The sequence below is a fragment of the Triturus cristatus genome, chromosome 6 (assembly GCF_964204655.1).
Source record: "Triturus cristatus chromosome 6, aTriCri1.1, whole genome shotgun sequence".
NCBI lineage: Eukaryota > Metazoa > Chordata > Amphibia > Caudata > Salamandridae > Triturus > Triturus cristatus.
The window spans coordinates 839,453,712-839,477,344 of record NC_140589.1 but is presented as its reverse complement, the minus strand read 5'-3'; positions in this window follow the sequence as shown (position 1 = coordinate 839,477,344).

The window sequence follows — 23,633 nt, the reverse complement described above, 5'->3', positions numbered from 1 at the left end:
CCCTTCTGCACTCCTCACTATGTGGGGTAAGATTCAGTCCCTAGGTATTTCCCACATTATATTGGGGGGCGACTTCAACACTGCACTCAGGCCTGGGATGGACAGGTCACACCCGCAGGCGTCGCACTACACGCACACACAACGCGCGCTGTTGAACATAGTGGACGAGCACCACTTAATTGATGCTTGGAGGCACTGTCACTCCGCGCTCCGGCAGGGCACCCACCACTCCGCAGTACATTCCACCTGGGCGCGTATTGACTACGTATTCCTTTCATCTGGCCTCTCCCCTTGGTTGAGTGGAGCACTCCATCTTGCTCGCACATTCTCTGACCACTCTCCGGTCCTTCTGTCCCTGCGTATTCCCCTCACGGTCTCCCCATACCTGAGTTGGCGACTGAATCCTGCACACCTCACAGACTCGTTGTTTCAAGCGGAACTTGAGCAAGACATAAAGGACTTTTTTGAGCGAAATATAGATTCCGTTTCCAGCCTTACTACAGTCTGGGAGGCGTTCAAAGTTACCGTGAGAGGTTGGTGCATAGCTAAGGGAGGTGGGGTCCTTAAGTTTCTACGCAGAGAGTTAAGCAGGCTCGAGGCTGAACTCCGTCAGTTGGAGAACGAAATGGAGCGAAATGGGCGAGAGCCCGGCACAGCGGCGCAGATGCGAGAGAAGCTAAATGAGTACACGGAAGCCGCAGCCAAGGAGAGTAAGTTTCTGGGGAGACCCTATGTCTCCCGAGTGTACGGCGAGGGCGACAGACCTGGCAGGGCATTAGCCTCCGCGACTCGCTCCCCTAGGTATAGCAACTATGTTGCTGCCTTGCTGGATGAGCATGGTACCCCGCAGCGGGATCTTGCTGACCAACTCAAGGTCCTCACGGATCACTACACTAGGCTATACTCCTCCCACAGGACCGCTCCGATAGTGTTGCATGATTACCTTGACGACACCGCGCTTGCATGGCTGGGCCCCACACAGCAGCAGTTCCTCCATCATACACTGGAACTAGATGAGATAACGGACGCAATTATGTCCATGAAGTCGGGAAAGGCGCCAGGGTCGGACGGGTTACCGATCGACTTCTACAAAGCCTACAAGCATGTGCTGGCCCCCATTCTACAGCAGGTGTACTACTCTTCATTAGAGGAGGGATCCCTGCCTGCCACGATGCGAGAGGCCCTCATAACGTCTTTGTTAAAACCTGGTAAGGCGCCGGAATATTGCGACTCCTACAGGCCCCTCTCGCTGTTAAATACAGACGTTAAAATATTAGCGAAGGTCCTGGCTACTCGCCTTAATCTCCTGATGGAGCGCCTCGTGCTCCCAGACCAAGCCGGGTTTGTTCCCAACCGTGCAACTTCTCATAATTTGCGCACTCTCCAGGCGGTGATACAGGATATTGACCCGAAGAGCGAGGCAGCCGCGGTCTTTCTCGACGCCACTAAGGCGTTCGATTCCCTTGAGTGGGATTACCTCCTGGCCTTGCTGGAACGGATGGGCATGCCCTTCAATTTCCTGGACTGGATCCGACTGTTGTACTGCCGGCCTCAAACAATGGTGCTGCTTAATGGTGCCCGCTCCCCCCCCTTCGCGATTCACAGGGGGACCCGACAGGGTTGTCCCCTCTCCCCGGTGCTGTTCGCACTTGCCATAGAGCCCTTAGCAGCCAAGCTTCGGCAGCATCATAATCACCGGTCTCTTATCTGCCCTGAGCGCCAACTGCTCATTGCACTATATGCCGACGACATGACTCTTTATGTGCATAAGCCGCGCGAAAACTTGAACCCTTTGCTGCGGGAAGTCACTAAATTCGGGGCCATCTCGGGGATTCAGATAAACTGGACGAAGTCTGCCTTGTTCCCCTTGACGGACAACACTACACGGTTCCCTCTAGATTATCCCCTAGTGTGGGAGCAAGAGGAGATCAAATACCTGGGCATCCAGGTGACTAGAAATCAGGAAGCCCTGATTAGAGCCAACTACGGGACTGTTGTGGATAAAATCACGGACAAAGTCTCCCAATGGATCCGTCTCCCATTGTCAATGGCGGGACGGATCTCACTGATTAAAATGGTGGTCCTCCCCAAACTGCTGTATCTCTTTACAAACATACCATACAGTCCTGGCGCTTATTTCTTTCGCGCCCTCAACTCCCAGCTATCTCGACTTATCTGGGGAGGCAAGCAGGCCCGACTCGGGCTGCGAACCCTTATGCTACCTTACCACCAAGGGGGGTTTGATGTCCCCAATTTCCAGCGATATTATGATTGCGCACAAGGTCACTTTGCCGCTTATTGGCTTCACCCCCCCCCCCTTTATGGCTCACTTGGCAGTCGAAGATGGGTATATGAGGCCGGAACAACCTTCCGGATACTTGTACACGTCAGCCCGAATAGAACATAGAGACCCCACCACGGTCGACTGCACTGTCAGTGCCTGGAAACGACTGGCGGACCACATGGAAGTAAAATTCCTATACTCCCCACGTATGACCTTGGCCCACGATCCAAGGGTGAGTGTGGCCCGTGAGGAAATTGTCCGTAGAATGCTCGCAAAGCTTGCGGTGCACACCTGGGGAGATCTGTACCACCAGGGGAGTTTCCGCACGGCTACACACTTCTTCAGAGACACCACTCCTTCCGTTATGGATACCTTTCTCTACATTCGGCTCCGGCAAACTATCAAGGCAGTCACCCCCGACTTTCCCAGCGAGCCTGATACCATGGCGCCCCTACATGCCCTACTGCAGAAGGGGACTCCGACACATGTGGTTTCTATGTTATATACCCACGCGCAGGCTGCCCCGTCCCCCCCCACTCTCCGAGCGCGTAATGACTGGGATTGCGATCTGGGGGAACCACTGTCGGACGCCCAGTGGGAGGAGAGCTGCTCCCATACCAGCGCGGTGACGGGAAATGCCCGCCTCCGCTTGGTTCATTTTAAATTTCTGCATCGCCTCTACTTTACACCCGCTAAATTACACCGCTTCGGACTCCGGGACAATGATTGCTGCCTGCGCTGCAGAAGGCCGGGGGCGGACTTCATGCATCTGGCGTGGTCCTGCCAGGCCGTTGCCGCCTATTGGGGGGAGGTGTTTACAGCTCTCACTGAAATGATTGGGGTAAGCATTGCTCCTTGTCCTAAGATTGCCCTGCTGGGCCACTCCAACCACGCGGTTAAGGCGCACCGGAAATTCTTCGCGATGGGCCTTCTGTTGGCAAAGCGCCATGTCGCTTGCAGGTGGGGGCGAGGACGAGCGCCTAAATTCAAAACCTGGCTGGATACGATGACAACTTGGCAGGAACAACTGCATAACTATTCGGACCTTCTACCTCACAAATCGCGCCCCAAGGACCTTTGGGGTCCCCTCACTGCGTATCTGCTAAAAATACAGTTCCCAGACGAGCCCACGACAGGCGCAAGTGGGGATGAGCCAGTGGAGGGTCGGTCTACCTCGCCGGCTCCAGCACCTAATCCACTACCAGCTGACACCGATTTGGCCCCCTCCCCTCCCGCACTCCTTTAGTTCCCCATACATGCTACGCCGGCGCTCTCGCTACACTCGGCTGGCTTCACGTGTCCTGTGGAATCACCTAACACTCACGGGTTATGCGGGCGGAGGGAGCCGCGAGCTTATAGTGTCCCCCCCCCCCACCCCCCCACCCCACTACGGCATAGCATGCACGACACTACAGGAAGCAGCATCATGTCATGCTCTCTAATAGGGCCATTGCCATGCCCTCCCAGCTAACTAGACAGGGCCTTGGGGCGCGGGACGTCGGCACTCTGGTTGATGCCTGCGCGCCATGGCATGATACGCGATCCGCACAGCCAAGCGACACATTGCCATGGATGCCTCGGGCTGGGTGTGCTGGATCTCTGCTGGAAGGGCACAGTTTATGTAGCACTTGTTTGGTTCCGTTATTAAAGTTGAATGAAACCTCATGTTCCTCCTACTGGATCACTTCATGCAGCTCTGATTGTCCACTACTACATGCCTACACAGTTCTAGTTCCTATGCTACGCGGCCGGCCCGTTTGGGTTGTAGGCGACATGCTGTGTAAACCAGAGATTGCTTTTCAAAATGTGTTCATCGATGCCCCCCCACTGCATGTTGTCGCTGCCGGCCTGATCATTCAGGATGTAGGCGTACAGCTGTGTACTGTTTCTTCATGCTCAATAAAGGTTTTAAAAAAAATAAATAAATAAATAAATAAATAAAAAAAAACAGTTACAAAAGTTTTTCCTGAAATTGATAATTGCTGTCCTGTAAACTTCTTTATTAAAGTATCCAATTTTGAACCATCCGCTCTACATCGTTGCATCATTAAAATTACATACTGTCCGTATTCCTTTAAAATTAATGTTGAAAACATGTCAGATTGACACTCACCGCATTGCATGCTATGATTAGCATCTTTAACTAATTTAGCAAAAGTGACTGTTTTAGTCTCTGGCAATGTCAAAAAAATAAACCTTTCATTATCAACATTAGAGCCACATATATTATAACAGTTTTCACAACTATGTTCCCATTTATAAGAGAGACCAAATAAATTATCAATTGCAACTTCTTCTTCTTCCAGTACCTGAAGAAAAAACATCAAAAATTCGTGTGCATCTTGCTGTTCATTTTGAGAAAACTGTGTTCGTCCTGAACATACATCTAAAAGTTTTCTAATTTCAGTAGCACTTTCTATTTGAGTTTTATCATTACTCAGCTTTTGAAAAAGGAGACTCAGCTCTGAACAGAATCTTTTTCCCTGATTTACTATTATCTGCTCTTGCAAACTTTCCAGATAAAATGCAACATTCAGCACTACATTTGCGTAGCAGTTGACACCAGAGCTATTTTCAAAATGACATCCTACAACCTGTTCTTCTTTTTCCTTACTCTTTTTGCTTGCAATTACATCACTCCTCTTTTTTTTCCTCCTCTGTACATCTTCATCACAGATATTCTCATTTCTCCTTTTACGAGAAACTACACGTTTCTCCAACACAGGATACTGACCTAAATGAGGAGCATAGCTTCTTCTTAATCTATTATACTCCTTTACACAATTTGTATCAGCACTAACTTTTGAGTCATCAAAGTCTATCATGAATAAACCTGATAATGTTTTCACTCGTGACAAAGCAACATATGCCATACCTTCTTTGAACACAGTTGAACCAATGTTCACAAATGCACAATCTACAGTCAATCCTTGAGACTTGTGAATAGTTACAGCATATGCTAGCGAAAACGGAAACTGCTTCCTACGTACATATAAGTCTTTCACAAGCATGAAACGAACTGTACAACGACAAATGTCTTTAACTTCTTCTATCTGATCAAATTTTATTTTTAAACATTCAATTCCATCTTTTTTCTGATAATTAATAAAACCCACAACTCTTCCCATAGCTCCATTAACTAAACCTTTTTCAACATCCAAATTTCTCCTTAAAAATACTCTACAGTTCATGCAAACATATAGATTTTTTTCTAATCCAGCTGTTTTGGAAATGTTCTTCTCTAGTGAATCCAATTTATTTTTCAGTGTGCCTGTTACTGTGACAGTAATTCTTCCATCCTCAATTTTGTCCACTGCTTCTAATTTCCTGATCTCTTCCTTTTCCAATTTCAAAAGCTCCTCATTGAATATTGAGCATTCACGTAGAGTTGGCATTAAGCAGATGATACTTTTGTTTTCTGCAATGTTCTTGTATATCTTCTCTGCAACTATTTCTTCCTTTGGAAATAAATTATGTAGCAGCCGACTCTGTAATGCTTTTTTGCCAACTTCTGTGAGTAGTCCAATTCTGATATCTTTCAGAATACTTCCATATTCTTCATCGCTTGCTTGCCTCATATTAGTAGTAAGTTCCTTGTACTCAAAGAAGGACCAAATATTTGTATTTCCGATGCTTCCCAATGACTTCTTCGTGTCTTCATGTGTGACAGTATTAAACACTGGTTGTCCTTTAACTGGAGTAAGTTGCAAAAGATCTCCAAAAACTATGACGTGTTTTCCACCAAATAACATGTCATAGTCTGTCTTCAGAATTTGCTGCATTCTTAAATGCACAAAGGCAAGCATTAAGTTTGAAACCATGCTCACCTCATCAATAATGAGAACTTGCATCTTCTTCAAGACTCTTGAAACTTCCAAGGATGCTTCTCCAGTTAGCTTGTTGTATTGTATTTTGTTCTCATGACCCACTGGTAAAATTAGCAAACGATGTAAAGTGATTCCTTTTATGTTATATGCTGCTAACCCAGTTGGAGCAGTAACCACACAAGACAAAGTAGAATCCGTTTTTTGCTGTAGGTAGCTTCTGATGACTTTAATTAGGAAACTTTTTCCAGTTCCAGCTTGTCCGCTTACATACATCCTGATTGGATGAAATGATGTGGATGAGCACTCTTTTTTTTCATGTAGAAATCCGTGATCAATTTTGTTTCTGATCTCTTCATAAATTTGTTGCTGCTCTTCGTTCAGTTGTCTTTCCAAATTTTGTAAGTCTATAAATTCTTCTTGAGCTTGATTCATAGCCGTTTCCACTTCATTCATGGCTATTGATGCTTCATTTTCAACGATTGGTTGTCCTAGGGGATCTTGACTGAGTGTTTCTGAACTTTGGCTGTCCTGAGAACTGTCTCTAGCTATTTCTGCTGCAATTGTAGTTTCCTGTTCAATTTCTTCATTTAACATTTGCAGATAACTTGAGAATGTACTGCATTGTATGCTGTCTTTGCAAGCATTAAAAGAATCTTCATAGCTTTGAAATTCTCCCAGTAGTTCATCCTCTGTACGCCATGGTTTAAACAACTGTAAAAGAGCCAAGTAGTAAAATTCCTTCTTGTCAGTAGTGTCGCAACTCAGCTTCCTGTGATTTATCAAACTTCCTTTTGTTTGCTTCACCAAACATCCTTCCTCACCAATGACTTTATATTTTCCATTGTTGATGTCTTCTGCGGCTTTCCGTGAATAAATGTAGTTCTGCAGCACTTCATAGAGACACATGTTCTCCAGATGTTGACTTCTCTTGGGATAATATGTGTCCAACATGTTTGATTTCAAAATATCTGTACTTTCTGGGTCATTCTCGGCCAAATATTCAATTTCTCCAACAGATTTTAGTACCCGATTTCTCATCGCTGCAAGGCCTAAACTTGCCCAAATTATTCTTCTTGACTTCGAGTAGAGACTTGCAGAAGATAACCTATCTGAACATTCGTAGGATCCAATTTCTCGATGCGATAACATCTTCAAACTGAAACTGTACAGCTTCTTACTGACAGTCTTCTCGTGAGAAATCTCTTCCCACATTTCCTTCAATTCTGTTTTTTCTGATTTCGTAATGTAAGACGTTACATATCGAGCAACAGCAATGGAATTGTCAGCTACATACTGTATATCCATGTTAGCGTTCCACATGGATAAAATGACTGGGTTGTAGTCATTTATATTTTTTGATTCTTCTTTTCTTTTAAGGTTGTAGGTATTCTTAGGTGATTTTCTTGTGATAGTATGTCTCACAGCTGACATAAAACTGTTTACTCTTCCATTTGAAAGAACAGGTCTAGGAAATCCAAATCGACATTTAGTGTAGTATTTATCTTTGCTCTTGTATTTCCGTCGACAGTATTTTCCACACCGATGACTTTGGAAACGTAAAACTTGCTCCTTTAACTTTTTCTCTTCTGTGCTTTTTGGTATAGCACATGTTGCATATTCTTCAATGTAAGATAACACTGCTTCATCAGTATCTGTTCCAAACTTTGGGGCATCCTTGATCCACAACAGCATATGAATATGAGGAGCACCTCTTGCCTGGTACTCTTTTCTCCAAAAGAAATCTACTACTTCTCCAAGAGGTGGATTTTTTTTATTGCAGATGAAGGACATCATAGCCTCAAATCTATGATTGAAATATCTGCAAACATTAACCGGATCCAATGAGCACAGTTCTCCTGCTGTCTTGTATTCGATGTTTTTAATGTTTGAATTTGCCTCTCGTAGAAAATCCAGTAAATCATCCCAAGCGTACTCGGCACAGCTTAGTGTAACGAACCATGTTGGTGTTCCTAAATTCCGTAACATGCATTTTAATTCACCATGGCGTCGGTACCAATATTCATTTGTCCCACGCTGACACGCCATCAGATTGATCAGTTGTGTTTCCAAATGATCATCTCGGTGCTGCACTTTCTCCATAAAATCCTTAGCAGACACATTTTGTAAATGTACTCCACTTTTTAAAATGTGATTTACTGCATAAGACAGTGCAGACAAGTCGCTTTCAAATAAAAGATGGAACAAATAAGGAATACTTTGTCGAAATCTGGGATCTTCAGCATATAGTCTTGTAGTCCGATACTCAGAAGCTGGAATCTGTTCCGGACGTTCATCGTATCGTCCTCCTTTTCCTTTAGGAAACAGCTGGGGAAAACATCGAGCTTCCAAGCTCTCCTCCCATACACTCACGGGAGTTCCTTTTGCTTTCTTCATCTGAAAGAGATCAATATTGTCTCCCATAACTTCTTTTGAATGAAGAGGATGTATGCTAAAATGTTCATAAATTTCTTCTTCCTTTGACTTGTCCACTTTTGCAATTTGTCCAGTTGGTGTTTCTGTGTCTTCTTGTAAATCTTCTTCTTCTTCTTCTTCTTTATAAATTGATTCATACCATTTGTTATTCCTTTTCAAATACAAATTTGCTCTTTGTACTTTCCGCACATCTACCAGCTCCTGCCAAATCTTCTTATTCTTTGTAGGTACACCATTAACCAGAATAATTAATGGTTCAGTTTCCAAAGTATCCGCATCAATAGTTTCCATATTTTTTTTCAAATCCAAGGGCAAATACACCACTCTACCTTTTAAACCTCTCAGTAAATCGGAAGGAGGTAATTTACCAGTTTTGGGCTCCATACGTACTATGGTCTGGAACGGATGAACACATTGAATGAGTATAGATTCATATGTATTTAATTCAGAAAGTTCAGCAGGAATAGCATCCAATTCTAAATTATTATGTACAGCTCTGGTCGGCATTCTATTTTCCTCTAACTTGTTGTAACAGTATTTACAAATACGCTGATCTTCACCCAAATCAAAACAATTTTCAAGAAATATATATGTGGCAAAATCCTTCCACTTATAATTATCTTCATTTTCACTCTTTCTGTAGAGATCAACATTCCTAGTTTGTTTTCTATAATGAGTTCTGCGGCAACAAATACAAGTAAAATTTGGTCTTTCATTAGAGATTATTGCAAATTTTGTTATGTGATCATTAAATGTGTTACTTACAGAGGGTTCTACATTCTCTTCCACTTCTTCCTCATTTACTGTGTCCTTCTCTGCACTGTTTTGTTCAGGACCAAAGTAACAAAACTGAATTTCATCAACAACCTTCTCTACATCTGATACCGTTCCTCGGAACAGAGCCCTATTTAATTCATTTAACTTTATTGCTGGACTTTTGGCAAAATACAACCGTCTCACAAACTTTCTCATTTCAGTATGATGAACAGCCAGCATCCTAAAATGATGGAAAACACTATTACACACTTTTCTAGATAGACAAGCCAGAGAATGACCCTGCAAACCAGTATTCTCTCTCACTCTGCATGGATCCAGACTTTGAAGCACCTTAATCTTCTGTTTTATACTTTTTTTACTATATTCTCTTAGAAACTCACGAAATTTGTCAATAGATTCCTGACGCACAGTGCAAATACTACTACAATTCCAAGTGTACACTGGGGCTTTAGGACGTCTCCCCATAGCCTCATCTGCCATCACTTGTACCTCATCTCTTGGAACCATTATCTCCTTCTCCATTATGCAACCATTTTTTACTTCGTAAGCACGACCTCTGGTGTCAACTGCATGCAGCAAACTATTACTTTGAAAATAGCTCTCTTCATTAAAAAAAGGTTCACTACTTGAACTATGCATCCACTTTCCTAAAAACACTTTACAAAAGTTTGTTCTGTTCACTACTCTTTTCCTTTTGCTATGTGATTTCAGTACATTAACCATTTTATCTAATGTACGCATCCTATTCAAAATTAAAATGAATAGTTTCCTTTTTAATTCTAATGCCTTTGCTGCAATGGCTTCAATTTCTTTTTTTCTTTTATAAAACTTAGTCTTTTGCTTATATTTCTTCACATCCTTTATCAAATTGGACATAACTCTTCTCTGAAACATTTTTCTACGTATCTCTTTAAACGCTGTTTTTCTATTTATGTAAATCTTTTCAGTTGCAGAAGGTATATTTGCATTAACTAAATTCTCAATTTTTTCCTGTCCTTTTCTTTTCAAAACATTCTTTCCAGTACAGACATTTTGTACATTTTTCATTCTTTTGAATATATTTTTTAGAAATTGTTTTTTCTGCTTACCAGAAGATTTTTTCTTTTTCCCAACATGAGCATCTTCTACTAACTTTGGTCCTCCAGTTGTCTTCAAATATAGGTTTTTTTTGTGAGTTTTTTGAACTCTGGATTTTGTAGGCATCTTAAATTTTGTTCACTGCTCTTCAGCAATACCTGAAAAAAACAAAAAAAATTCCTTTATTTTATTTAAATATATTACTACATTTCTTTTCACAATAGTCACAAAACGTAATTTCTTTGCCAATTTGAAAACACTCTTATTACTCTTTTTTTTGGCAAGTGATAATCACTTTTACAGACTGACACATTATAAATCCACTTTTCAGATTTTTTTAAATGCACATGTCCAGACTGCTTTTTCAGACCACCACCATGTGTATCCTGGGTGACTGCCTACACTCCAGCAAGGGCAACCAGCCTTAGTGATGCTGAATGTATTTGCATTACAGACTGAAACCTCAAACCCCACTCGCTTGTAAATACTGTGCATGATTATACATGGAAAGGAGCTGGGTGTGTGCTAAGAGTCTGCTTCTGCACCAAAAAATCGCTCCCCCTTTTTCCTACTAATGCAACTGTGAAATCACCAGAGCAAAACGCAATAAATCTCTGCCTGTAATTCCTATTTGCACACAGAGTCATGTTTTCACATTAGTCACAAAACGAAATTTCTTTGCCAATTTGAAAGCACACTTACTGCTCTTTTTTTTTGGCAAGTGATAATCACTTTTACAGACTGACACATTATGAATCCACTTTTCAGATTTTTTTAAAAGCACATGTCCAGACTGCTTTTTCAGACCACCACCATGTGTATCCTGGGTGACTGCCTACACTCCAGCAAGGGCAACCAGCCTTAGTGATGCTGAATGTATTTGCATTACAGACTGAAACCTCAAACCCCACTCGCTTGTAAATACTGTGCATGATTATACATGGAAAGGAGCCGGGTGTGTGCTAAGAGTCTGCTTCTGCACCAAAAAATCGCTCCCCCTTTTTCCTACTAATGCAACTGTGAAATCACCAGAGCAAAACGCAATAAATCTCTGCCTGTAATTCCTATTTGCACACAGAGTCATGTTTTCACATTAGTCACAAAACGAAATTTCTTTGCCAATTTGAATGCACACTTACTGCTCTTTTTTTTTGGCAAGTGATAATCACTTTTACAGACTGACACATTATGAATCCACTTTTCAGATTTTTTTAAATGCACATGTCCAAACTGCTTTTTCAGACCACCACCATGTGTATCCTGGGTGACTGCCTACACTCCAGCAAGGGCAACCAGCCTTAGTGATGCTGAATGTATTTGCATTACAGACTGAAACCTCAAACCCCACTCGCTTGTAAATACTGTGCATGATTATACATGGAAAGGAGCTGGGTGTGTGCTAAGAGTCTGCTTCTGCACCAAACAATCGCTCCCCCTTTTTCCTACTAATGCAACTGTGAAATCACCAGAGCAAAACGCAATAAATCTCTGCCTGTAATTCCTATTTGCACACAGAGTCATGTTTTCACTTTAGTCACAAAACGAAATTTCTTTGCCAATTTGAATGCACACTTACTGCTCTTTTTTTTTGGCAAGTGATAATCACTTTTACAGACTGACACATTATGAATCCACTTTTCAGATTTTTTTAAATGCACATGTCCAAACTGCTTTTTCAGACCACCACCATGTGTATCCTGGGTGACTGCCTACACTCCAGCAAGGGCAACCAGCCTTAGTGATGCTGAATGTCTTTGCATTACAGACTGAAACCTCAAACCCCACTCGCTTGTAAATACTGTGCATGATTATACATGGAAAGGAGCTGGGTGTGTGCTAAGAGTCTGCTTCTGCACCAAAAAATCGCTCCCCCTTTTTCCTACTAATGCAACTGTGAAATCACCAGAACAAAACGCAATAAATCTCTGCCTGTAATTCCTATTTGCACACAGAGTCATGTTTTCACATTAGTCACAAAACGAAATTTCTTTGCCAATTTGAATGCACACTTACTGCTCTTTTTTTTTTGGCAAGTGATAATCACTTTTACAGACTGACACATTATGAATCCACTTTTCAGATTTTTTAAAAAGCCCATGTCCAGACTGCTTTTTCAGACCACCACCATGTGTATCCTGGGTGACTGCCTACACTCCAGCAAGGGCAACCAGCCTTAGTGATGCTGAATGTATTTGCATTACAGACTGAAACCTCAAACCCCACTCGCTTGTAAATACTGTGCATGATTATACATGGAAAGGAGCTGGGTGTGTGCTAAGAGTCTGCTTCTGCACCAAAAAATCGCTCCCCCTTTTTCCTACTAATGCAACTGTGAAATCACCAGAGCATAACGCAATAAATCTCTGCCTGTAATTCCTATTTGCACACAGAGTCATGTTTTCACATTAGTCACAAAACGAAATTTCTTTGCCAATTTGAATGCACACTTACTGCTCTTTTTTTTGGCAAGTGATAATCACTTTTACAGACTGACACATTATGAATCCACTTTTCAGATTTTTTTAAATGCACATGTCCAAACTGCTTTTTCAGACCACCACCATGTGTATCCTGGGTGACTGCCTACACTCCAGCAAGGGCAACCAGCCTTAGTGATGCTGAATGTATTTGCATTACAGACTGAAACCTCAAACCCCACTCGCTTGTAAATACTGTGCATGATTATACATGGAAAGGAGCTGGGTGTGTGCTAAGAGTCTGCTTCTGCACCAAAAAATCGCTCCCCCTTTTTCCTACTAATGCAACTGTGAAATCACCAGAGCAAAACGCAATAAATCTCTGCCTGTAATTCCTATTTGCACACAGAGTCATGTTTTCACATTAGTCACAAAACGAAATTTCTTTGCCAATTTGAATGCACACTTACTGCTCTTTTTTTTTGGCAAGTGATAATCACTTTTACAGACTGACACATTATGAATCCACTTTTCAGATTTTTTTAAATGCACATGTCCAAACTGCTTTTTCAGACCACCACCATGTGTATCCTGGGTGACTGCCTACACTCCAGCAAGGGCAACCAGCCTTAGTGATGCTGAATGTCTTTGCATTACAGACTGAAACCTCAAACCCCACTCGCTTGTAAATACTGTGCATGATTATACATGGAAAGGAGCTGGGTGTGTGCTAAGAGTCTGCTTCTGCACCAAAAAATCGCTCCCCCTTTTTCCTACTAATGCAACTGTGAAATCACCAGAGCAAAACGCAATAAATCTCTGCCTGTAATTCCTATTTGCACACAGAGTCATGTTTTCATATTAGTCACAAAACGAAATTTCTTTGCCAATTTGAATGCACACTTACTGCTCTTTTTTTTTTGGCAAGTGATAATCACTTTTACAGACTGACACATTATGAATCCACTTTTCAGATTTTTTTAAAAAGCCCATGTCCAGACTGCTTTTTCAGACCACCACCATGTGTATCCTGGGTGACTGCCTACACTCCAGCAAGGGCAACCAGCCTTAGTGATGCTGAATGTATTTGCATTACAGACTGAAACCTCAAACCCCACTCGCTTGTAAATACTGTGCATGATTATACATGGAAAGGAGCTGGGTGTGTGCTAAGAGTCTGCTTCTGCACCAAAAAATCGCTCCCCCTTTTTCCTACTAATGCAACTGTGAAATCACCAGAGCATAACGCAATAAATCTCTGCCTGTAATTCCTATTTGCACACAGAGTCATGTTTTCACATTAGTCACAAAACGAAATTTCTTTGCCAATTTGAATGCACACTTACTGCTCTTTTTTTTTGGCAAGTGATAATCACTTTTACAGACTGACACATTATGAATCCACTTTTCAGATTTTTTTAAATGCACATGTCCAAACTGCTTTTTCAGACCACCACCATGTGTATCCTGGGTGACTGCCTACACTCCAGCAAGGGCAACCAGCCTTAGTGATGCTGAATGTATTTGCATTACAGACTGAAACCTCAAACCCCACTCGCTTGTAAATACTGTGCATGATTATACATGGAAAGGAGCTGGGTGTGTGCTAAGAGTCTGCTTCTGCACCAAAAAATCGCTCCCCCTTTTTCCTACTAATGCAACTGTGAAATCACCAGAGCATAACGCAATAAATCTCTGCCTGTAATTCCTATTTGCACACAGAGTCATGTTTTCACATTAGTCACAAAACGAAATTTCTTTGCCAATTTGAATGCACACTTACTGCTCTTTTTTTTTGGCAAGTGATAATCACTTTTACAGACTGACACATTATGAATCCACTTTTCAGATTTTTTTAAATGCACATGTCCAAACTGCTTTTTCAGACCACCACCATGTGTATCCTGGGTGACTGCCTACACTCCAGCAAGGGCAACCAGCCTTAGTGATGCTGAATGTATTTGCATTACAGACTGAAACCTCAAACCCCACTCGCTTGTAAATACTGTGCATGATTATACATGGAAAGGAGCTGGGTGTGTGCTAAGAGTCTGCTTCTGCACCAAAAAATCGCTCCCCCTTTTTCCTACTAATGCAAATATAAAATTACCAGAGTTGTACACAATAAATCTCTGCCTATATTTCCCAACATGTGTAACCTGGGTGACTGCCTACATTCCACCAAGGGCAACCAGCCTTAGTGATGCTGAATGTATTTGCATTACTGAGTCCAACCTCAAACCCTTAAACTATTCATTTTTTATACCAATACACCTTAATTTATCGTGAAAACATAGTCCATATTATTTTACATGTTCCTCACATTTAAATTTCTCCCAAAACAGAAAATAATAAACGCAACTTCAACAAAAAGAATTACATTTCTATTATTCATTTCTTAATTTACCATATACATCTCCTCTCAAACTCTAACCTCACCTTTAAAATTAGTTAGTTGTGAAAGAAATGTGGCACTCAAACAGCAGATTATCAGAGCCAGGATCTCTGTTCTCTACACCTCTCTCCTCTCAGCAGAACCAGATAATGGCAAAGTTTCCCTCTATTTTTCCACACATATACATGTAAGTTTCAAATCTCAGTGCTTCCCCCTTTTTTTCAAATGTAATCACACATTTCTATTGGTTGAAAACCAACCCTTTTCCAAAAGTACCCTTCCCCCAACTTGACTTCTGCCTAGTACCCTTCCCCCAACTTGACTTCTGCCTGCTACCATAGCAACAGCTCATGGAACACTGCTGTGTGGAGTCAGGTCAGAAGTTCGCCAAACAATGTTTCAATTCCACAGAGCAAGAGTGCTTGACTTTTCAAACCTAACAGCAAATCCATAGTACTGTTCTTTGGTAACACATTTTTCTGTACCAATACAAAACATGCTTCTATTAATTTACACATACAGCCTAATTTTTATTCTAGAATGGTATGAAACAGCCAATCAGTTCTTTTTTTTTTGAAAAAAATATGTATGCCTCCATTTCCAAACTGTCTTTCTTTTCATATTGCCATTCTACTGAAAGACACCTCCTGAGTGCATCCAGTTCTCCTTTGAAGATGTTCACAGTGTGGATTGTAGGGCACAGCTATGTCTTCTGGAGTGAAAAGTTTGCAGAGAAAACAGGTATGGTGAGAGACCTTGCTTTGCCAAATGTAGACATTAAATGGATTGGTCAGAGAGGGTTAACGTGGCACCAATTGATGCCATTGGTGAAATCCTTCATGCAAATCCAACACCCTGACCTCATAATAGTGCACTGTGGTGGCAATGACCTAGGCACTTTGACTGGGGTAGGTCTGGAAATGCTTATGAAGGACACCTTTGCACAACTGTTTTCACTTTTCCCTAAAACTGCCTTTGTGTTTTCTAACATATGCCAAAGGCAAAAATGGAACTGGTCCAATCATTTTTGTCCGCAGATTGACAAAGCAAGAAAGCACGTCAACAAATCTGTTTCTGCTTTCCTCCGTGACTATGGTATGGGTTCCATTTACCACAACAACTTGCGTTACGACATGCAAGACATTTATAGAGGAGATGGTGTGCACTTCAATGATGAAGGGAACAGAGTCTTCCTCTTGAACCTTAGACTCTGCATCGGTACTTACTTGTAGGTACCACTAAAAAATCACTTAATAAACACAACGGCTCTTTTTAGAGCCCCCTAATATCTAAACACTTAAATCTGAATTTCATTTCTTTTTTTTTTTTTTTACCGTACGCTTACCGTAAGCTTACCGTACGCGTACCCCGTGATTTTTTTAAAAATCAATAAATGTTTTCTTTGTACTTTTCTGTCCTTCTTTGACCCCCTTACAAATGTTAGGGGGTCTGTAACTCTCTCCCTTGCCCCCTTTTCAAGATATCACTCTTTTTTACCGGAGTGAAATACACAAAATGGCGGCCGCCGCATCCTGGTTTCGGCCGATTCGAATGTTTACTAAGATCTAACAGCCAATCAGAATCGCGCTCGCGCACGCCACCGTACGCGTACGGTAAGCTTACGGTAAGCGTACCGTAAGCTGGCTCAGATATATATATTGATTTAAAGGCTATTTTCTCAGAATCTACTGAACAGATTTACACCAAACCTACAAAAGGCACTTCCTTGACCTGAGGACTACCTCTCTGCCAAATTTCTAGTAATTCTGTTCAGCCGTTCGGGCTGTAGCCCTGTCTAAAGGTCCTATGGAAAAATGCATGGGAAAAACGCGTTTTGGGACCCCCGTTTTATCTCAGCCCCCGCTTGACGAATCCCCCCGAGACTTTCAGGGTAGGAGCGGAGCGTAGCGCCCCACCTATTTTGAGAAATTCGCGAGGATTCGTCGACCGGCGCCAAAGTTATTCAAAATAGAATGTTGCGGATTTCCTATGGAAACAGGGTCCTAACTATAACTACCTACTGGCGACCGCCAGTAGGTAATATATATATATATATATATATATATATATATATATATATATATATATATATATATATATATACATATATATATATTCACTTAAAAAACCATAGGTTTCACACACGTTATAGTTAGGAATTAGCATTTTAAAAACCTTGCAAATTCACTGAAAAAACTATAGGTTTCACACACGTTATAGTTAGGAATTAGCATTTTAAAAACCTTGCAAATTCAATGAAAAAACCATAGGTTTCACACATGTTATAGTTAGCTGGACATTTCACTCGTACAAAACCATTGAAATTCCCCCGTTATAGTTAGTTCAGCTAACTATAACTCGCGCGCCCGCAATCCACTGCTGATGACGTTACATATTACATCACTCATGACATGGTCAGTGACATCACTCATGACATCACTGATGACATCTCAAATGTCGGAGCGTGCACGGTAGGTCATGTGATCCAGAAACAACACTTTTCATTGGTTTAAACTTGTTTCATTTCCAGAAACTTCCAACACCACACCCATTCCCCTCATTACTGCTTGTGATTCCTTAGTAGAAGGAGCTGAATTGTCTTTGGGATACAATGGCAGAGCAGCAGTCCTCTTCTGAGAGTGAGCAGCACCATCATTAGACAGAGAAGGAGGAAACAGAAGAATTCTTTTGTTTGGGAGTATTTCACATTTCCTGAGGGGCAGAAAAAGGTAAATGCTCCATTAGTCACCTGCTCACTTTGTGAGCGTGTCTTATCTAGAGGTAATCCAAGGAAGAAGTATTCCTTTGGTAATTACACTATGTTTAGACACATTAGGGATGTACATCCCAGGACTTTTGCTCGACATACTGAAGCAAACCCTTCAGTAAGTCACCCGAGCACATCCGCAGAAGCTCACCCGAGTACATCTTCGGCAGCTCAGCCGAGCACTTCCTCTGCGGTGGGAGCATCACCCTCTTCTGCTCCTCTGGACATCTACCCTCGGTTTCAGAGGGTACAAATAAGGTGCATCGCTTGTTACTCTCTTATTGCTGTGGGGGAATCTAGTATTCCTCTAATAGATAATAAGATTGAGCAGCACAAGTGCGGTTCCTTCTAATACTCCCATTCTTTCTTTCCTCTATCCCTGTATTAACACAAGGGCTCCTTTAAGAGCCACCCTACCTCACAATTTTTTTTTAACTTTATTTTAGCAGTTTAAAAAAAAAAAAAAAATGTTACCGTGCGCGTTCGGTACGCGCACCTTTTTTTTTTTTTTTTTAAAATAAAATATTTATTACACCCTTCAATGTACTTGAGGGACCACAAGAGAAATGACAAAAGCAGAGTGAGGAGAGCTGAAAACAAGGAACTACGAAAGTAAATGTGTGATAAATACAGATATTTCAAACTTACCTGACCAACTTAATTTTCATTAAATGGTTATTTTAAATCATTAGAAAAAAGGATTAATTTTCATAAAATTTCTTTCTCAATCTGTAACAAAAGAAAAAAAGTATTAATATTTAACAATACATTTTACAATACATTACACATATTTTCATATTTTGCCCTTTTTTTGCTGTTTTCAGAATATATTGAATTTCACTGCAAATTGTGAAACCAATTGCATTCATCTCTTAACAGCGGGCAAAAAAATTAACAATCTGAAAGATTGTTTAAAAAAAGCCCTGAAACTCTTCTCAGTAAAACATACCTTGATAGAAATATAATATATATAATAAAAATATCATCTAGCAACAATAACTATTTGTAATAAATAACGTCTGTAAATCTTGTTGCTTAAGCTCATACACCCAAATAATATCTGTCAAAGAAGTCCACAAGAGAAATGTTTACCTTTCCATGAGGCCAAATGGTAATTTTTAAATTCTTTTTTGATGAAATATCCAATGGTAATTCAATAAAATCACAAAAAATGATTTGTTCAGATGTTGCAATTTGTATCTAAAATTTTGGTTTTAGAAAAAATATATAGGAATTTGGTAATTCTGCAGGCAAACGTTGCTTGAAAATCAATTGAGAATCATTACACAGTGTCCAGCCTTTTTCACATTTAAGATAAACTGTGTAATGACCAGTAGTTATCGTAGGTCCATCATGGAAAATTATTGCAACTGCAACAAAAGTTTTTCCTGATATTGATTATTGTTTTCCTACAAACTTCTTTATAAAAGTGTCCAATTTTGTTCCATCAGCTCTACAACGTTGCATCATTAAAATTACATACTGTCCATATTTCTTTAAAAATAACGTTGAAAACATGTCTGATTTACATTTAGAACATTCCATGCTGTGATTGGCATCTTTAACTAATTTACTAAAAGTGACTTATTGACTCTCTGGTAATGTTAAATATATGAACCTTTCAGAATCAACATTAGAGCTGTATGTGTTGAAACAGTTTTCATAACTATGTTCCCATTTATAAGACAGACCAAACATATTTTCAATTTCTACCCCTTCTTCTTCCAGTACCATAAGAATATACCTCAAGAATTCCTGTGCATCTTGCTGGACATTTTGAGTAAACTGTGTACTTCCTGAACATACATCTAAAAGTTTTCTAACATCAGAAACACTTTCTATTTTAGTTTTATCATTACTCAGCTTCTCAAAAAGAAAACTCAGCAGAGAACAGAATCTTTTTTCATGATTTAGTATTATCTGCTCTTGCAAACTTTCAAGATAAAATACAACATTCAGCACTACATTAGCGTAGCAGTTGACACCAGAGCTATTTTCAAAATGACAACTAACAACCTCTTCAACACTGTCCTTTTTCTTTTTGCTTGCAGTCACATCACTCTCCTTTTGTTTTCTCTTCTGTACATCCTCATTACAGATATTCTGAATTCTCCTTTTCCGACAAACTACACGTTTTTCAAACACAGGATACTGACCTAAATGAGGAGCATAGCTTCTTCTTAATCTATTATATTCCTTTACACAGTTTGCATCAGCACTAACTTTTGAGTCATCAAAACCTATCATGAATAGACCAGATAATGTTTTCACTCGTGACAAAGCAACATATGCCATACCTTCTTTGAACACAGTTGAACCAATGTTTACAAAAGCACTATCTACAGTTAATCCTTGAGATTTGTGAATAGTTACAGCATATACTAGAGAAAATGGAAACTGATTCCTACGTACAGATAAGTCTTTCACAAGCAAGAAACGAACTGAACAACGACAAATGTCTTTAACCTCTTCAATCTGATCAAATTTTATTTTTAAAAATTCAATTCCATCTTTTTTCTGGTATTTCACAAAACCCACAACTTTACCCATAGCTCCATTCACTAAACCTTTTTCTGCATCCAAATTTCTTCTTAAAAATACTCGACAGTTCATACAAACATAAAGATTTTTTTCTAATCCAGCTGTTTTCGAAATATTCTTCTCTAGAGAATCCAATTTATTTTTCAGTTTGCCTGTTAATGTAATAGTAATTCCTTCATGCTGAATTTTGTCCACTGCTTCCATTTTCTTAATCTCTTCCTTTTCTAATTTCAAAAGTTCCTCATTGAATATCGAGCATTCACGTAGTGTTGGCATTAAGCAGATTACAGTATTTTTTTCAGCAATGTTCTGGTATATTTTCTCTGCAACTATTTCTTCATTTGGAAATAAATTATGTAGCAACCGACTCTGTAATGCTTCTCTGCCAACTTTTGTGAGTAGTCCAATTCTGATATCTTTCAGAATACTTGCATAATCTTGGTTTGCTTGCCTCATATTGGTAGTGAGTTCTTTGTACTCAAAGAATGACCAAATATTCGCATTACCAATACTTCCTAAGGACTTCTTTGTGTCTTCATGTGTCACAGTATTAAACACTGGTTGTCCTTTAACTGGAGTGAGCTGCAGAAGATCCCCAAAAACTATAACATGTTTTCCTCCAAATAACACGTCATAGTCTCTCTTTAGAATTTGCTGCATTCTTAAATGCACAAAGGCAAGCATTAAGTTTGATACCATGCTTACCTCATCAATAATGAGAACTTGCATCTTCTTCAACACTCTTGAAACTTCGAAGCATGCTTCTCCTGTTAACTTGTGATATTCTATTTTGTTCTCATGCTCCACTGGTAACATTAGCAAGCGATGTAAGGTAATTCCTTTTATGTTATATGCTGCTAACCCAGTTGGAGCAGTAACAGCACAAGACAAAGTTGAATCTGTTTTTTGCTGTAGGTAGCTTCGGATGACTTTAATTAAGAAACTTTTTCCAGTTCCAGCTTGTCCACTCACATACATCCTGATTGGTTCAAATGATGCGCATGAGCACTCTTTCTTTTCATGTAGTAATCCATGATCAATTTTTTTTGTGACTTCTTCATAAATTTGTTTTTGTTCTTCATTCAGTTGCTGTTCCAAATTTGGAAAGTCTACTAAATCTTCCTGAGCTTGATTCATAGCTGTTTCCACTTTAGTCATGGCTATTACAGCTTCATTTTCTACGATTGTTTGTCCTAGGGGATCTTGACTGAGTGTTCCAGAACTTTGGCTGTCTTGAGAACTGTCTCTAGCTACTTTAGCTGCAATTGTAGCTTCCTGTTCAATTTCTTCATTTAACATTTGCACATAATTTGTGAAAGTACTGCATTCAATGGTATCTTTACATGCATTGAAGGAATCTTCATAGCTGTGAAAATCTCCAAGTAATTCATCCTCCGAATGCCATGGTTTAAACAGCTGTAAAAGTGCTAAGTAGTAAAATTCCTTTTTGTCAGGAGTGTCGCAACTCAGCTTCCTGTGATTAATCAAGCTTCCTTTTGTTTGCATCACCAAACATCCTTCCTCACCAATGACTTTATATTTTCCATTGTTGATGTCTTCTGTGGCTTTCCGTGTAAAAATGTAGTTCTGCAGCACTTCATAGAGACACATGTTCTCAAGATGACGACTTCTTTTTGGGTAATATGTGTCCAACATGTTTGATTTCAAAATATCTGTACTTTCCGGGTCGTTCTCTGCCAAATATTCAATTTCTCCAACAAATTTCAGTACCCGATTTCGCATTCCTGCAAGGCCTAAACTTACCCAAATTATTCTTCTGGATTTGGAGTACAGACTTGCAGATGATAACCTATCTGAGCATTCGTAGGATCCAATTTCTCGATGCGATAACATCTTTAAACTGAAACTGTATAGCTTCTTACTGACAGTCTTCTCGTGAGAAATCTCTTCCCACATTTCCTTCAATTCCGTTTTCTCAGATTTAGTGATGTAAGATGTGACATACCGAGCAACAGCAATAGAATTGTCAGCAACATACTGTATATCCATGTTAGCATTCCACATGGATAAAATGACTGGGTTGTAGTCATTTATATATTTTGACTCTTCTTTTCTTCTTAGGTTGTACGTATTTTTGGGAGATTTTCTTGTAATAGTATGTCCCACAGCTGACATAAAACTGTTGACTCTTCCAGGTTGTGGAAATCCAAATCGACATTTTGTGTAGAATTTTTCTTTACTCTTGTACTTTTGTCGACAGTATTTTCCACACCGATGACTTTGGAAACGTAAAACTTGCTCTTTTAAGTGTTTCTCTTCAGTGCTTTTAGGTATAGCACATGTTGCATATCCTTCGATGAAACTTAAAACTGCATCATCAGAATCTGTTCCAAATTTTGGGGCATCCTTGATCCACAACAGCATATGAATATGAGGAGCACCTCTTGCTTGGTACTATTTTCTCCAAAAGAAATCCACAACTTCTCCAAGAGGTGGATTTTTTTTTATTGCAGATGAAGGACATCATAGCCTCAAATCTATGATTGAAATATCTGCAAACATTAACCGGATCCAATGAGCACAATTCTCCTGCTGTCTTGTATTGGATGTTTTCAATATTTGAATTTGCCTCTCGAAGAAAATCCAGAAGATCATCCCAAGCGTACACAGCACAGCTTAGGGTGAGAAACCATGTAGGAGTTCCTAAATTCCGTAACATACACTTCAATTCTCCATGGCGTCGGTACCAATATTCATTTGTCCCACGCTGACAAGCCATTAGATTAATCAATTAAGATTCCAAATGATCATCTCGCTGTTGCACTTTGTTCATAAAATCCTTTGCAGACACATTACGTGGATGTACTCCAGTTTTCAAAATGTGATTTACTGCATAAGATAGTGCTGACAAGCCACTTTCAAATATAAGATGGAACAAATAAGGAATACTTTGACGAAATCTGTGATCTTCTGCATATAATCTTGTAGTCCGATACTCAGAAGCAGGAATCTGTACTGGACGTTCATCATATCATCCACCTTTTCCTGTAGGAAACAGCTGGGGAAAACAACGAGCTTCCAAGCTCTCCTCCCATACACTCACTGGAGTTCCTTGTGCTTTCTTCATCTGAAGCAGATCAATAGTGTTTGCCAT